Source organism: Bos indicus, chromosome 1 (assembly GCF_029378745.1).
Source record: "Bos indicus isolate NIAB-ARS_2022 breed Sahiwal x Tharparkar chromosome 1, NIAB-ARS_B.indTharparkar_mat_pri_1.0, whole genome shotgun sequence".
NCBI lineage: Eukaryota > Metazoa > Chordata > Mammalia > Artiodactyla > Bovidae > Bos > Bos indicus.
Genome location: NC_091760.1, coordinates 88,964,660 through 88,981,884, shown reverse-complemented (window position 1 = coordinate 88,981,884; position 17,225 = coordinate 88,964,660). Strand labels below are relative to the sequence as shown.

Below are 17,225 nucleotides of genomic sequence, written 5' to 3'. Positions count from 1 at the left end.
TAGAGACCCAAATTCGTATAAGAAGGGTTTTTAGGATTAGGAAGAGGAGACAGTCAGAGACTGGGAGCAGATTTCATCAACAGCAATTTGATCTGGGTTTTTTACTAAACCAAGCCTGGGACACTTCATATAATACCATATTCAGGGTTCAGTCTGACTTGTTTTCCTTACTTACATAGGCTGGACTAAACGGGACCTGACCTAGAGACTTGGACATCCAAGGAAAGTTGCCTGAATAATTTTGCATTTTTATTATTAAAGCAATATAACGTTACTTTCCTGGGGCTCTTGTAGTCTCACTTAAAACATGTGTAAAGTGCTTTATTAGAGATTATAGCACTATTGGGAGAGCGAGCAAAAGCGATCATTTATATGATAATTTGAGATGATAATTTAGGAATGACTCATTCTCATAAATGTTCCACATTGTGTGTAAGTTCATTACTTACAGAGGTCCCATCCAGAAAGTAATGCCTTTTAGAAAGCAATCTTTAATTTCCTTTTGTGTTTTCTATATAGGTAGTGGCATATAAAGCAGTGCGTTTTTAAGGGGTGAGGTCTGCCACAGCTCCCTGTCCTGCTGCGTTTCTGCACCATGCTCTCTGCCTCATTCACACAGACTGGCTTAACTGGCATGAGCACATTACTGGAGCAAGAAGGGATTCTGTGGGGGGATTCAAGTGTGGAATGGGTGTCTGACTAGGTGAATTCTAACTTTCCTTCCCATTCTGACTTTACCCTGCCCTAAACAGGAGTTGTAAATAATTTCTGGCTGCAAAGATGTACAGAGATCCAAATCAAAACAGAATTTTGTGGTATGTCATTGGCCAGAAAAAAAGATAATAACTGTGGCTATAGGTCAAACAGGAAGGCTAAGGATGTACTATTTTAGTCAACATTTTATTTCAGCTTAAAATAAATCCTGGGTCTTTAACAGTCAGTTTTTAAAGGCAATCTCTTATGTTATGATCTTTCTCAGAAGAAGAGGGGAAGGCAGGAAGTTTCTAGAATCATGTAAGATGAAAACAATAATCTCTACTAATAAAATAAGTAGAGGGCTGATAAAAGGTAAAATTGATACAAGTTAAAGGTGGCTAAAGATCTTATCCTTTTTTTTTTTTCAGGTAGGTAGATAAAAATATATTTTCTCTAAACTTTTTTCTTCTCAATGTTTTTCTGGTAGCCTAAGTTATATGTGATTGCATGCCCTTTACCTAAGATGTTATTGAATATTATTTTCTGTTTGTATGTAGATTTTGTGTTAGAGTTTTAAATTTTTGTAGTCAAAATGCCAGTCTTTTCCCTTATCATTTTCCTTATGGTTTCAGGGTTAGATGTCAAGATTATAAAATTATTCTCCTAAACTATTTCTAAGACAATATATTTTTTTTGGATTTAGAATTTCAATCTACCTAAAATTTGTTTTAAATTAATTAAAAGGAATATTCTTTTTTTTCCAAATGGTTATAATAAAATAGTCTCTTCTTCCTTACTGATTTTAAATGCCATGATTATTATATAAACATAATATTGGGATGAAGGATATTTGTATTTGTATATACAGGATATACAGAATTTGTATCCTATTCTGCTCCATTGGTCTATTTATCTTTTCTTCTACTGATCCTGTATGGGTGTTAATTTCTGGGGATATTGTAGTAGTTTTTCTGTCTACTAGGGAAAATTTTTAACCATTCTTGACAGATAACTCCTAGTAAATTTTCCAGCAGAGATGAACTATCCCAGATTGAGCCAAAGCCTGGGAAGTGTTAGGAAATAGAGGGTAGAAAAAGGAGCCCTGGGGTCCAAGGCTCTTTCTCCTTTAATAAACAGAATTTGGTGGGTTGACCATATTTGCCAGTGATCTTTCTGTGGGAGGTGTCAGGGGAGTTTACCTGACCCGCTAGGAGATAGCAGGTGGCAGAGCACCTGCTCGGGCAGGAAAGTATTCCTGACCAGATTCAGTCCCTGCCTCTAAGGGCGCACAGCGGGACAGGGAAAGACACCAGGAGAGAAAGGGGTCTCATTCCAACTGGAAGCTGAATGAGAGGTTAGAAGCCCAGCCCCTACCACCGGAGGATAAAAACAGAAGAGCTTTATCAACAAATAAATCATTTAACTAATGGGCTGAATGATTTTCAGGAAACTGTGAGCAGGGAGATGGCAGAAAGTAACTAGAACTCTGTTAGTGGAGTATGTTACAAACCACAGATGAAGCCTCTTCATTTACTTCTCACCACATACGAGTTTATAGAAGTAAAATTTTGGTCTTTGTAGAAAGGGTTCCTTGTTAAAAATAATGTTATTTATTACATGTTTATTATGTACAAGAAACACACAAACATAAGTGAGTACAAATATTTAATTTTAGAATTTATAATTTTAATTTACATATCTATATATCGTGTGTGTGTGTGTGTGTGTGTATACACCTTCATTTATTCATGATAAGCACCCTGGGAAGTAGCTACAATTGAAGATGCTGAGGCTCAGCAACCCAGCATCATCACACTACTTAGAGGACCTTAGGTCATTATTGCAGTCCTCCAAACCTCAGGCTCCTCACAGAGAAAACACAAGCATCTATGCAAAGCACTGTCATGAGTAATTTATGAGATAATGGATACAAAACATGTGGCACAGAGCCTGGCACACACAAAAAAGAGCTCAACAGCTAATATCTGTTCAGGTCATACAACTATTAGATGACCACACAGAGTCTATGTGAGTAAAATGATTCCCTCTTAGGCTCACATCAAACACTAAATACTTATTAGGTTGGGATTTTTAACCATCTCCTGCAGAATAAAAAGGTACTTTAGTAGAAAGAAAGGTAAATATTTACATAAAAAGAAAATTATTTAAAATATAAGCTCACTATGAAACACATGTAATAGGTTTTAACTCTAACATTTCAACAGCTCAGCTCTCATCTTCCAAGCCCTCCAGTCAGGTGAGCAGATTTCCAGACCCCAGATTTCTGACAGAAGCACTAAAAATTACTCAATTTTGCCCACACACTTGGTTCCACCCAAGGCTACATTCACACTCGGAAGGCTATGCTGATCCAAAGAGATACTGTCTCTGCAGCCTACAGAGCAACTCCGTCTCTTTCCAGATGGACCATAGTGATGGCTCAGAGGTGGCCTGTACATTCCAGAGCTCAGACACAGCTCTTTCAGCTAACCCAGCCAGGACCCATTTGCATCTGTAAAGGGTCTGTGTGAAGCCATCTGGAAGGGTCTGAGCTGGTCATCTCAAAACATTCTAGTAGGCGTTCAATAAGCACTTGCTGTTTAACTGATTGAAATGGCAGGGCAAGGCAAAAGCTTGGGCTCAGAACTTCATTCTGCCGTTCTCTAAAGCAAGAGGCCTAAAGAAATTCGAAACACTTTGAATTGTTTGTTTTGAGCTGTGAATCTTTCTAATGACCTTCTTAGCTAAAGCCACAAAGAGATGGGATCAAGTCAGATTTGTTTGCATATCAGCACACTAAAAATGACTGGCCCCAAAGAGTGACAGTGAGAGGAAACGCTTGGCATGAGATTAAAATGATTGAGATTTAGGAAGTTTTCACAGAGAAATTGCATCTACCTGTTTTCTTTCTTCCTCTTCTCTCTCTCTCATTTAGTGCTAGGTCATAATACAGACTGGAGGAAAGAAGGGAGAATGGATTTTTCGAGAAGAGTTGACGTGACAATTTTTTCTGTCCTTTTGTGCCCCCCCTCTTTTCTCCCCGTCGTAGTAAACGCATTATACTACTCAAGTGGAACATGAATTTGGTTGACATTGGGTTTAAGAAAAGGAGGAATTCTCAAATTTTCAATTTTCAAAAAGGGATACTTTTCTATGTTTTATATCTACAACTTTAGTTTCTGTCATAACAAAACAGATAACATAATCATATGAAAATTTGTTTTGGAAAATTAAAAGAACTGCCCAATGTCCCACTACTTAGACATAAGAGCTGACATTTATTGAGAACTTTCTACATGCCAGGCACTTCAGCAAGAACTTGTTTACTTCTCACAACAACACCATGAAGTAAGCACTGTTATCTCCCATCTACAGTTGAAATTAAGGCACAGAGTAGTTGAGTAACTTGCCCAGAGTCACACAGCTTGTATTGGTAAAAACAATACTCCAGCCCAGAAGTCTGATTCTGATGCCCAAACTCTCAGCCACCATACTTTCATCTAATACTTTAATTATGCTTTAAAATTAAGTTAAACCCATACTACAATTAAAAGTTTGGAGCAGGACTCATACACTTTTTCCTCCAAAACAAGAGAGATTTCCTAGACCCTATTTGAATGAAAGAAAAGGCATATCTATTAACTTTATTTCCAAATTTCTATGATGTTGCATGAGTCACTATAAAACAAAGACCATAAGATTAGTAACTGAAAGTAAATTACTTCGAAATTTTGCCTAGGAAACATTAAAAAGTGGTATGGTCTAGAATGGAGAAGAGGCTGATGTCTCATAAATCCCTTTTTGATGGAACTTTTTAATTTTAATTTTATTCTTTGAATTGCATGATTACCAGGATTTCACTGCTTTCCCTTCTTCAGAGCTCATTCTTTTCTAGAACCTTCAGCTCTACCCAGGGAGCTCTAAGGTATGCAAATGGAGCTTATGGACTCTGCTTCCTCCAAAAATGTTTCCTGTGCTCAGCCCTGGACCCCCCTTGGGGGAGGAAGCCTTCCCTATCCTCCTTGCTTTAGACCAATTTTCCCATGGAAACTTACTATGAAGAAAGCAGCCCTCAGCCAGAGCTTCCCATGAGTAGTACAAAGAAGTCACCCAGCATGCATTTATATAGTAGATCCTTGGATCCACATGTAACTTATAGACAGCCTTCCTTATCTGAGGTTGCTCCACACTCCCAGGTTCAATCAACCATGGACCATGTATTAATAGTAGCATATTTACTATTGAAAAATACCCGAAGATAAGTGGATCCACCACAGTTCCAACCCCTGCTTTCAACAATCAACTATAATCCAATGTCTGTATCAAGGGCTGAAGGGCAGCTTGGCCTCGGGAGGAGAATGCTGGTACCTGTTCTGTTTGAGTTTAAGGCACCGCCCATTCCTGCTATAGGCAAACCCTTTAACTTCTTTGGTCATAATCAGTACTCTCAAAAATGAAGGCATGAACTCAAACAGTGCCTTCCTGTGACACCTGGGGCTCTGATGTACGGGATCAGGTGCCAGTCGACAGGCTGACAAAATCAGAACTAGCCTTTCCCAATGTCCTAGCTTCATTCAGAGCAATTATGCCTTTATCTTTTTATATTTGGGAATTCTATATAAACTTTGCTTGAAAAAAGATTCTGCAGCTAAAATTTTTTTTTAATTACTGGATTACATTATTCTTAAAGTCTGTTTCAGCCCTATGTGATTTTTTGAAATAATAACCCAATTGAAGTTTGTATATTTCTGTGCAAGACCAAGAGAGTGTGTCACCATCACATCTGTAGCATATACTGTATTCTAGAAGCCTTTATTTTTTTGGCCTTTTGCTTTCATTGGCCATATTTATAAAGGGTCTGAATTATCTTAATCATACCAGCAGCTTTAGATCTGGTTCAGGCTACATAATGTGTGATCTCTTACTCCTAGCCCTCAAGTAAAGCATTTCCAAAGGCATAGTTTGACAGCATTATTTCAGACTCTGGAAAACCAGGAGTTCTAAGTGGAATACAAAGGTAATACTGATGAGCCTCTGCCTCCCCCAAAGGACTGATCACATCTGGATTCCTAGACAGACGTTCACTGAGGACACAGACATCATTTAATGTTTATGTTTATCTCAGACTCTCCTAAGAAATGAATCAGATGTGAAATGCATCAAAATTAGCAGAACTTGATACTCAAATTGCTGGAAAGGGATGGTTGGATTTATAATTATCATGTTATGCTGGCATCAGCCATGAAATATTCCATGATGGTCTGTATTTTTCATAAAAACAGATATTTGGTAGGGAAGAACTTTTTTAAAAGTATAATGTTTGTCAGCCTAAGATCTGGGAAATAGTATAGTCTATTTGTAATCTATATGCTTTTTTTCTTTCTTTTTTTTTTGGTAAATTCATTGTTCATGCCTACATATTTTGTTTCACTTAAGTCACTCCCAAATTGTGGTACATAGACCATCTATATTAGTATCATGGTGGGGAGGTACTTTATAAAAGTGGAAGTTTATGGTGAATCAGAACCTCTGCAAGAAGAAACTGTATTGTTAGCATGCTTTCTGGGGCTTCTAAAGCACAGTAAAGTTCTTTTACTTTTGGTGTGATTCTTTTGCTGTAATATGGCCTCAGAATATATCATTTGTATATTCCAAATGTTTTGGCCACCAAAGGTATGAGGTTGGCAAGTCCCTTGGCAATTTAATTTAATTTTGTTTAATGAATTAGGGACAGTGGAGTAGGGTTGAGGTGGAGGTGCTGCAGATTATCTCTAAGGTCCCTGCCAATTCAAACATGCTACTCTTGATGCTGTTAATATTTGGGATCTTTTCAATAAAATTAGAGATACCAAAGGACACATTTCATGCAAAGATGGACACAATAAAGGACAGAAATGGTATGGACCTAACAGAAGCAGAAGATAAAAAGAGGTAGTAAGAATACACTGAAGAACTATACAAAAAAGATCTTCATGATGCAGATAATCATGATGGTGTGATCACTCACCTAGAACCAGACATCCTGGAATGTGAAGTCAAGTGGGCCTTAGGAAGCATCACTATCAACAAAGCTAGTGGAGGTGATGGAATTCCAGTTGAGCTATTTCAAATCCTAAAAGATGATGCTGTGAAAGGGCCACACTCAATATGTCAGCAAATTTGGAAAACTCAGCAGTGGCCACAGGACTGGAAAAGGTCAGTTTTCATTCCAATCCCAAAGAAAGGCAATGCCAAAGAATGCTCAAACTACTGCACAATTACACTCATCTCACACGCTAGCAAAGTAATGCTCAAAATTCTCCAAGCCAGGCTTCAACAGTATGTGAACCTTGAACTTCTTGATATTCAAGCTCAATATAGAAAAGGCAGAGGAACCAGAGATCATATTGCCAACATCTGTTGGATCATCAAAATAGTGAGAGAGTTCCAGAAAAACATCTTCTTCTACTTTATTGACTATGCCAAAGCCTTTGACTTTGTGGATCACAACAAACTGTGGGAAATTCTTAACAAATGGGAATGCCAGACCACTTGACCTGCCTCCTGAGAAATCTGTATGCAGGTCAGGAAGCAACAGTTAGAACTGGACATGGAACAGACTGGTTCCTAATTGGGCAACTAGTACATCAAGGCTATATATTGTCACCCTCCTTATTTAACTTTTATGCAGAGTACATCATGAGAAATGCTGGATGGATGAAGCACAAGCTGGAATCAAGATTGCAAGGAGAAATATCAATAACCTCAGATATGCAGATGATACCACCCTTATGGCAGAAAGCAAAGAAGAACTAAAGAGCCTCTTGATGACAGTGAAAGAGGAGAGTGAAAAAGTTGGCTTAAAACTCAACATTCAGAAAACTAAGATCATGGCATCTGGTCCCATCACTGTATGGCAAATAGGTGGGGAAGCAGTGGCTGACTTTATTTTTCTGGACTCCAAAGTCACTGCAGATGGTGACTGCAGCCATGAAATTAAAAGACACTTGCTCCTTGGAAGAAAAGTTATGACCAACCTAGAGAGCATATCAAAAAGCAGAGACATTACTTTGCCAACAAAGGTCCATCTAGTCAAAGCTCTGGTTTTTCCAGTAGTCATATATGGATGCAAGAGTTGGAAAGTTAGAAAAAAAGTTAGAAAGTTGGAAAGAAATGCCAAATCTGAATGCCAAAGGATTGATGCTTTTGAACTGTGGTGTTGGAAAAGACTCTTGAGAGTCCCTTGGACAGCACAGAGATCCAACCAATCCATCCTAAAGGAAATCAGTCCTGAATATTCATTAGAAGGACTGATGCTGAATCTGAAACTCCAATACTTCGGCCAGCTGATGCGAAGAACTGGCTCATTGAAAAAGACTCCGATGCTGGGAATTTTTGAAGGTGGGATAAGGACGACAGAGGATGAGATGGTTGGATGGCATCACCAACTCAATGGACATGAGTTTGAGTAAACTCCAGGAGTTGGTGATGGACAGGGAAGCCTGGTGTGCTATCGTCCAAGGGGTCACACAAGTGAGAGATTGAACTGAACTTAGGTTTAGAGGCCAGAGCAGCCTACTACTTTAGGTAGTTTTCAGTTAGAGCTAATAGCCATTTTGCTGTTGCTGTTGCTAAGTTGCTTCAGTCATGTCCCCCTCTCTATGCGACCCCATAGACGGCAGCCCACCAGGCTCCTCCGTCCTTGGGATTCTCCAGGCAAGAACACTGGAATGGGTTGCCATTTCCTTTTCCTAATAGCCATTAAATTGCACATATTCAACCTGGATAAACAGAAACTTTTAAAATATTTATGTACATATTTATGATGTGTGAAATAGAAAATGATACATCTGGGAACAAGTTCCAGAAATGAGAAAATATCTAATAAAATAAGTGAAACTGCTTCCCTTGTGGCTCAGCTGGTAAAGAATCCACCTGCAGTGCAGGAGACCTGGGTTTGATCCCTGGGTTGGGAAGATCCCCTGGAGAAGGGCAAGGCTACCCACTCCAGTATTCTGACCTAGAGAATTCCATGAACTGTATAGTCCATGGGGTCGCAAAGAGTCGGACACAACTGAATGACTTTCATATGAGAATTCATATATCACTCGACTCCTAGAGAGACAATCAAATGAGATGTCTTGAAATTCACATTTAAGAGATACTGTGGAGTCTAGCCAGAGAATACCCCATCAAAAGACATGATTTGGTCCTTTATAAGTCTGCATTATTATTGGATCAGTTAAGGTTTCTGAACTTGTTTCTAAGTAGTTTTTTTTCTGGTTTTTTTTTTTGTTGTTGTTGTTTTTTTGAGTCACTGATCTGAATCTCCCCCCCATATTTTCTCTAAAACTAGATGATGACAAACTTTTATTGATTTTGACCAGTAGTTATTCCATGTCTATAGTGTGTCATGTTGTACTTCCTGAAATACTTTTAATCGTCTTCTTTTTCCGGTGTCCCAGCCATAGACCCGCTGCACCAATGCCTGTGCCATTGCCATGTCCTCCCAAGGGGATACCCAGTTTCAATACATCTTCCTCTCTAAACCTCTAAATTTAAACCTGACTGTCACTCTTCTGCCTAAAACTCTTTATGGGCTACTCATGCCCTGTTGGAATAAAGTTTAAAGTCTTGAACATGACACGATGGACCATTCATTACCTGGCTAAGCCTATATCTTTGTTACAGGCTTATCCCTAGATATGAAATTCCAGTCATGCTAAGTTCTTATATAACTATGAATTTGAAGATGCTGTTCCCTTCTTCTGGGATGCTCTCCTCCTTATGTACCCAATATGCCTGGTATGTTTGATCAATAGTAGGAAGACCACTGAGGTGAGAGCAAAGTATGCAAGGGGAAGACTATTAGGAGATAAGTTGGGAGATAGGAAATAAAGAAGATCATATAGCATCTAATACTCAGAGTGAGATGGAATGTCATTGGGAGGATTATAGCAAAAAAGTAGCATCATCTGTTTTGTATTTTAACACTGAGTTCACGATGGCTGCTGTGGTGAGAATGGTCAGCGGGAGTGGGGAATTGAGATAATAGCAGAAGCGGAGAGATCACTTAGGAAGAATTACACTAATTAGAGCAAAAAATTAGTGTAGAAACAGTGGAGATAGTGGAAAGTTATCAGATTGGATATATTGTGAGTCTAGAACCTAGTATTTGCTGATGAATTCATGTAGAGTGTGGCAAAAGGAAGAAATCAAGGATGATCCCCAAATTTCAGGTCAGAGCAGTTGGAAAATGGAGTATTCATTTTTTTGAAACACAACAAGTGAAACATATTTGCAGGGAATGGTAGCAAAATTAGAAGTTCAGTCTTGAGGGTGTTGAATTTAAGGTGGCTATAAGACAGCCAAGTGGGAATGCACTATAGGCAGTTGGATGTACGAGTCTGGAAATTAAGGGGGGTGGTAACGAAGATCATGGCATCCGGTCCCACCACTTCATGGGAAATAGATGGGGAAACAGTGGAAACAGTGTCAGACTTTATTTTTCTGGGCTCCAAAATCACTATAGATGGTGACTGCAGCCATGAAATTAAAAGACACTTACTCCTTGGAAGGAAAGTTATGACCAACCTAGATAGCATATTCAAAAGCAGAGATATTACTTTGCCAACAAGGGTCCATCTAGTCAAGGCTATGGTTTTTCCAGTGGTCATGTATGGATGTGAGAGTTGGACTGTGAAGAAGGCTGAGCGCCAAAGAATTGATGCTTTTGAACTGTGGTGTTGGAGAAGACTCTTGAGAGTCCCTTGGACTGCAAGGAGATCCAACCAGTCCATTCTGAAGGAGATCAGCCCTGGGATTTCTTTGGAAGGAATGATGCTAAAGCTGAAACTCCAGTACTTTGGCCACCTTATGCAAAGAGTTGACTCATTGGAAAAGACTCTGATGCTGGGAGGGACTGGGGGCAAAAGGAGAAGGGGCGACAGAGGATGAGATGGCTGGATGGTATCACTGACTCGATGGACGTGAGTCTGAGTGAACTCCGGGAGCTGGTGATGGACAAGGGAGGCCTGGCATGCTGCGATTCATGGGGTCGCAAAGAGTCGGACATGACTGAGCGACTGATCTGATCTGATCTGGTGGTGGTGGTGGTGTATCTAAAGAAATTAATTTGGAAGTTGTCAACATACATTATTTATTAGTGACTATAGATGTAAGAAAGGAATGCCAGCACATAAAAACACTGAAAAAGTGAGGTGAATGACTAAGTGAATGAATGATTTATACTGATTGAGATGCCAACTTGCAGAGAGAAGTAAATAGTATAAAAGTCTCATATCAGTAACATTCACAGGATTTCATTCATTACCTTCTTCTCTAATGGAAAACTTGTTGGCAACTCTCATTTTCTAGAATATATCACTAATGAATATGACATAGTGAACACAAATATCTTTTTTAATATATCAAATTACCGATGGCTTCTTATTCTGTAGTGGCCATATATTTGCAAAAAGAAAAAAATCAATACATCAATATGATGAGGCTGTAGAGTTTTACATGTGGATATAACAGCTTCCTGGTATAAAGAATCTGCCTGCAACGCAGGAGAGCCAGGTTCAATCCCTGGGTCAGGAAGATATCCTGGAGGAGGAAATGGCAACCTATTCCAGTATTCTTGCCTGGAGAATCCCATGGACAGAGAAGCTTGAAGGGTTACAGTCCATGGGTCACAAAGAGTAGGACACGGCTGAGTGACTATCACTTTCACTTCACTTTCATCACAGCTACAAGAGATGTTTGAACACATTAAAAATTCCTCACATCCTCACATGATGGTTTCCAGTTTACAATGTGCTTTATCTTCATCACCTCTGTCTTTGAGTCTTATGACATCCATACATTTGGCATATGGGCAATATTGTCCCCTACTTAAATATGAACAAACTCAGGCTTAGGAGGCAAAGTCATTTGTGTGCTTAGATGAGTGAGTCCTCCTGGCTTGAATCCTGGTGATCCAATGAGTGCCCTACTCCATTTCTGCATGTCACCTTCATGAGGATCTCAAGGTCTGCCCCATCCTTAGCTGCAGCCCAATGAAACTTTCACAGAGTGGGAAGAGGCATGATCCCACTTCCATTTCATAGAAAGTATAGAAAATAACTGGTCTTCAGTGGATACCATTGAGTAGCTCAGTTGCTCTGCGTATGTCGTGGAACTGGGTTGAATCACCTGAAACACCCTCAGGCATAGGATCCCAGGCTTTCCAAAACAGTGCTGGGAAGGAGAATAGTGACCCTGAAACGTGTCTGGACTCACCAACAACTTAACCACCTCACTCCCGTCAGCTTTTGCCTCCTTCATGCTTAGATTTGAACCTTCAGACGCCGAAACATACATCTGTCCCCCACTCAGATCTGATGTCTTTCCAGCATTAGCCTCCCATCTTGGACACTTTCCCTTTAAGAACTAAGTTTCTAAGTCCTACCTACACATTCCCCCGCATCCAGATACAGATGACCTATTTTAACAACTCCTCAATGACAATGCAGAATAAGAGCATAAACCACTGCTTTTACACTTGCTACACCCTTATCCCTTACCCATGTTATCTACGCTGTATGACAGTCATAAGCAGAAAGACATTATTTTACAAATGAAGAAACAAACTCAGAATGACATGAACAAACTCCTACGGTCAGATATCTGCTATTAATTAGAAGAATTAAGATGTGAGTCTAAGTCCTCATTACTCCAAAATCCAAACTCTTTCCTTAATCCTTAACTCTGCACTACTTCTTCCTCTCATTAGAACCCTGTTTCATTCTCTGTAAGACAACATCAACCCAGTCTAAATTATATCTATTTTTGCCCTCTGGATGAGGTTAATTGTTTCTTGATTCTGCCTTAAACAATCCAACAAAATTTTCCATGGTCTTCTCCCTTCTTTATATCCACATCCCCACTACCACCACCTTGGGGGGTGTTGAAACTTTGTTAGAATTGGTGAAGTCCAGGAATGAACCAAGGATCTTTACAACTTCCAGAGTGAAAGGAACTTCCATACGTCTAAAAGACAGAAAATTCAATTTTTGTATCAGGCTCCAATCTGTTTCTCAAACAGCTCTCATAAATCTGTACTAAAATCAAAGGAAATGATTTAAAACATAAGCTTTTTCAGTTAACACCTCCATCCCATTGTTTGCTTTAAACCAAGGTTTCTGTGTGGCGTATGGCTGGAAAGGAGAGAAGAGGGTCAGTGGGGTTTCTATCCTGAGGCTCAGTCTTCCCAGGTATGCCTGCTGTTACTGTCTACACAGACGCCAGACATCATGGGGGCACATATAAAGAAACAGGATTAGTCACACAGTCTCAAGCTACCTGCCTTAAATGGGCATCATGGGGAGGAGTTTAAGTCACTAGCTGACATTCTCATGCTTTTTGCCCATAATGCACTTTTATCACATCATAAAGGAGCTCCTCAGCCAGGTGGAAATCATTGCCTGCTGAATCAATTATGATTACAGGGCACTCTGGAATGTTCTGTTGATTGTGATGTTAATACATACAAAGGTACACAATGTGCAGCTCAATAACCATTCCATTAACGTCTAGTTTAAAGTTTATTTCCAATATCATCATTACGAAGGAGAAAATGACCCTTAGGACACATTACTGGGAAAAGCATGCAGGCATCTGAAAGCCACTTGCCTCTCCCCAGCTTCATTCCTCACGAAATGAGCACGACACTGAGTTTGCACAGTCAGGCGCACTGAATAATCAAAGGCAAAGTTTTGACTGAAATAAAATTGACATGCAAAGCATGAAAGTGGGGACAAAGTCACATTGTCATTTCTATTACCGACACAGTGATAAAACAAACACACCATTCACCATGAATCGCATTAAGACTTCCGAAGCAGAAATACTGGAGGTGCTGGAATACTACCGTGTCAGGAATTTCATGTAAATTTATTTGAATAAATTCATTTTCTGGACTGCCATGATTCTGTTTTACATGATTATAGCTGAGGTATTTCAACACTGGTTTTCATCTTTCCCTCTCTGCCTGAGCTATACTAACTGACCCTGTATATAATCTCCCTGGCTGCAATCCCCTCTTTTGTGTTGGCTCTGAAATTTTCCAAATTTAAAATCCGGGGGGAAAGGGAATGACAGGAAAATCAAATGATGAAGCCTTAACAAAAACTCAGATGCTTAAATTCTAAAGGGACGGTAGTTTGATGACAAGAAATCTGTAGAAATATAAAAGCAAGGTATAAAGACCTCAAGTTTCTAATTTAGAGTCTGACACCAGCCTCAAAATCTCTGCAGAGTACACAGTTATGAGCTCAGATTATCTGACCTTTTAGCTACGCTCTCTTCATCTGAACCAAGAGAACAGTTCTGGGTAAAAAAGGGTTTGGTGAGCTGAGATTGGGATTTATAGAGGACTCTGCATTAGAGTACAGTCAAGTGATAACTACTTATGGGAACTTTTCTGAGATGCAAATTATAGATAATTAACATCCATAAAGCATTACAGAATATTAATTGTTAAACAGAGGTAGAGCGATCAATCTTCTCAGGGATCTGATAGATGTTCTCTTTATTCATTCATTTGTTTGTTCATTCATTCATTCAAGTGAGGAAACTTATCCAGGGGATACACATCAATAATAAGCCAAACAGCTGGTGAGGCAGAGATGAAAAGAAAAAGCTATGATTACAGTAGTTTGTTCATCAATCAGAAGAGAGAAGAGGGGAAGGGGTAAAGGAAGGGACCAAAATGAAACTGGTGATATGTGAACTGTGTTTTCAACACGTATTGTCAATCTGTCAGGGGATAGGATGGAAAAGGCTAGAGTCAGAGGGAGCATCCTGAACAGAGAGATGGGGTAGAGTGAGCATGTGCCCAGGGAATCTCATTTGATCTGAGATATTCAGGGCTATGCTGAAGTTGAGCACTGAGGAAAGACACCATCCTGAGGGTCTTGTGAGGTGTGTTAAGGAGGGTGTACACTTTCCTCTAAGTCAGTTCTTTTCAATTCTGGCTGTACCTCACACTAGAGAAGCTTCTGAAATATACTCAGATCCCATTCTAAGAGATTTGAATTGTTGGATTTGGGGAAGGTCTTGAAGAAGTCATTTTCAATGCTAACCAAGTGTAGCTGGAGCTGAGCACCACTCTACAGTGATAAAGTTATGCTGAGAATGTTTGAGCAGAGAAATGTCAAGGTCAATTCTATGGTTTAGAAAGGTGAGTCTAGCAGATGTGGGGAGAAGTGATGGGAGAGAGGTAGAAATCAAGCAGGAAGCTAGTCTGTCTCTTAGAGCAGTGGTGTTCAAACCATGGTTCATCAAGACTTTAAGATTTTACAGAGTTTCTGCAAGAGGTAAAAAACACTTGCTTCAACTTTTTAAACAAGCATTTAATTACTGTCAAAAAGAATAAAAAACCTCAGAGTAAAACTACCAAAGGAGGCAAAAGGCCCGTACTCCAAAAACTGTAAGACACAGATGAAAGAAATCAAAGATGACACAAACATGGAAAGATAAGCCATGTTCTTGGATTGGAAGGATCAATGTCCTACCCAAGGCAGTCTATGAATCTATATAATTTCTGAGATCTTTAATAGGTGAACAGCCTGGGATTATATGGCAAGCTGTTTTTTTGTTTTTTTTTTAAAGGTGAGGGGGTGAAGGAAAACGTCATCAGGCTACAGGACTTTTTTAATACTATACAACCAAACCATAACACACATTGAATGTTAAAAATGAATGGCCACCCATGACCCCAAATTTCCTTTTTTTTTTCTTTTTGGCTGTCATGTGGCTTGTGGGATCTCAGTTCTCCAACCAGGGATTGAACCTAGGCCATGGCAGTGAAAGCCAGAGTCCTAACCACTAGGCCATCAGGAAACTCCCCCAAATTTCAAATATTTGTGTTCCTCAAACTCTTTATCATACGTTGACTTTTTTTCTTGTACGCTTACTTTCAAGTTGTGTCAAAATACATATAAATAAAATTTACCATTTTAACCATTTTTCACCGTACAATTTGGTGACGTTAGTATATTCTCATTGTTGTGTAACCAGTCTCTGGAGCTTTTTCATTTTGCAACTGACACTCTATTCCCATTAAACAACAACTCCATCCCCTGGCAATCACCATGCTTTCTGTTTCTATGAGCTTGGCTACTCTGGATATCTCATTAAAGTGGTATCATACAAAATTCACCTTCTTGCATCTAGACTATTTCACTTAACATAATGTCCTTGAGGTTTACTCATGTTTCAGCATATGTCAGAATTACCTTTCTTGTGAAGGCTGAATAATAATACCCACATACATAAACATTTCATCATCCATTTGTCTGTCGATGGGCATCTGGGTTGCTTTCACCTCTTGTATATTGTAAACAGCGCTGCTTCGAACATGAAGCTATCCACTTTAAGTTCTTTGGGATATATATCCTGAAGTGGGATTGCAGGATTATATGGTAATTCTATTTTCACTCTTTTGAGGAATACATTGACTTTTAATAAGTTAAAGCTGCACATTGGGAAATAAATGTATCCTTATAAAAAGCAGCTTTATCTATAATAAAGTTCTACCTAAGAATTTATTGAAAATTGAAGAGGGGATAACTTGCTGCCTTGGACAGAGAGAGGGAGCAAGAGGGAGAGGAAGAATCATAGGACAGCAGCTCCGGTAAATTTGGCCTTTGCCTAAAAGTTACATATCAATAGAGAAGGTTCCTATCAGAAGGAAAGAACTGACAGCGTCACTAGCAAGCAATTAGTTGGGACCAGAAAAGAACAAAGGCAACAAAAGGAAGCCATTATGCAAATGTCTGGCCAGTAATTGCCTTCCCACCTTGAGTAGCCCTGGCAAAGAATAGAGGTGAGTAACTGACTTGTAGCTACTTGAATTCTACCGGACTGAATTGTTAGGCCTCTGTATAATTGACAACAGACTTCTGCATAACTTTCCCTCACCAGGCCTATTGTGCATCTTGATCTGGTTGGAGAAGGAGGGTGTGAAAAGGAAGGATCAAGGATAATATCCTAGTCACCAGCTTAGATGCATTAGCTGATATGGCAGAGGCCTGGGAGTGGAAGTGTTAGCCATTCCGTTGTGTCTGATTCTTTGTGACCCCAATGGACTATAGCCTGCCAGGCTCCTCTGTCCATGGGATTCTCCAGGCAAGAATACTGGAGTGAGTAACCATTTCCTTCTCCTGGGGATCTTCCTGACCCAGGGATCAAATCCAGTTCTCCTGCATTGAAGGCAGATTCTTTACTGTCTGAACCACCATGGAAGCCCAGCAGAGGCCTGGCGTACATTCAGTGTGTAGCCACAGGGCAACATGAAGCCAGAATGAAACATGCTTCAAGCTAGAATCATTTGTCCAAACCTTGTTTTGTGTGGATCACCTGCTATGTGCCTGAAATAGGTCTAGTTGATGAGAAAGCTTTAGTGAATAGAACAAACATGATCCAAATCCTTAGGGAGTTACTAGAGGATGTGACACGAAAGTAACCAGCAATTATGACAATGCAGGGTCAACAAAAAGTCTATG

The 17,225-nt window shown here is 39.6% G+C and overlaps 1 protein-coding gene across 6 annotated transcripts in view; it reads left to right on the top strand.

Moving 5' to 3' along the window:
- KCNMB2 (potassium calcium-activated channel subfamily M regulatory beta subunit 2) overlaps positions 1-17,225 on the top strand; it is a 301,884-nt gene that overhangs the window by 56,862 nt on the left and 227,797 nt on the right. The window lies entirely within an intron of this gene.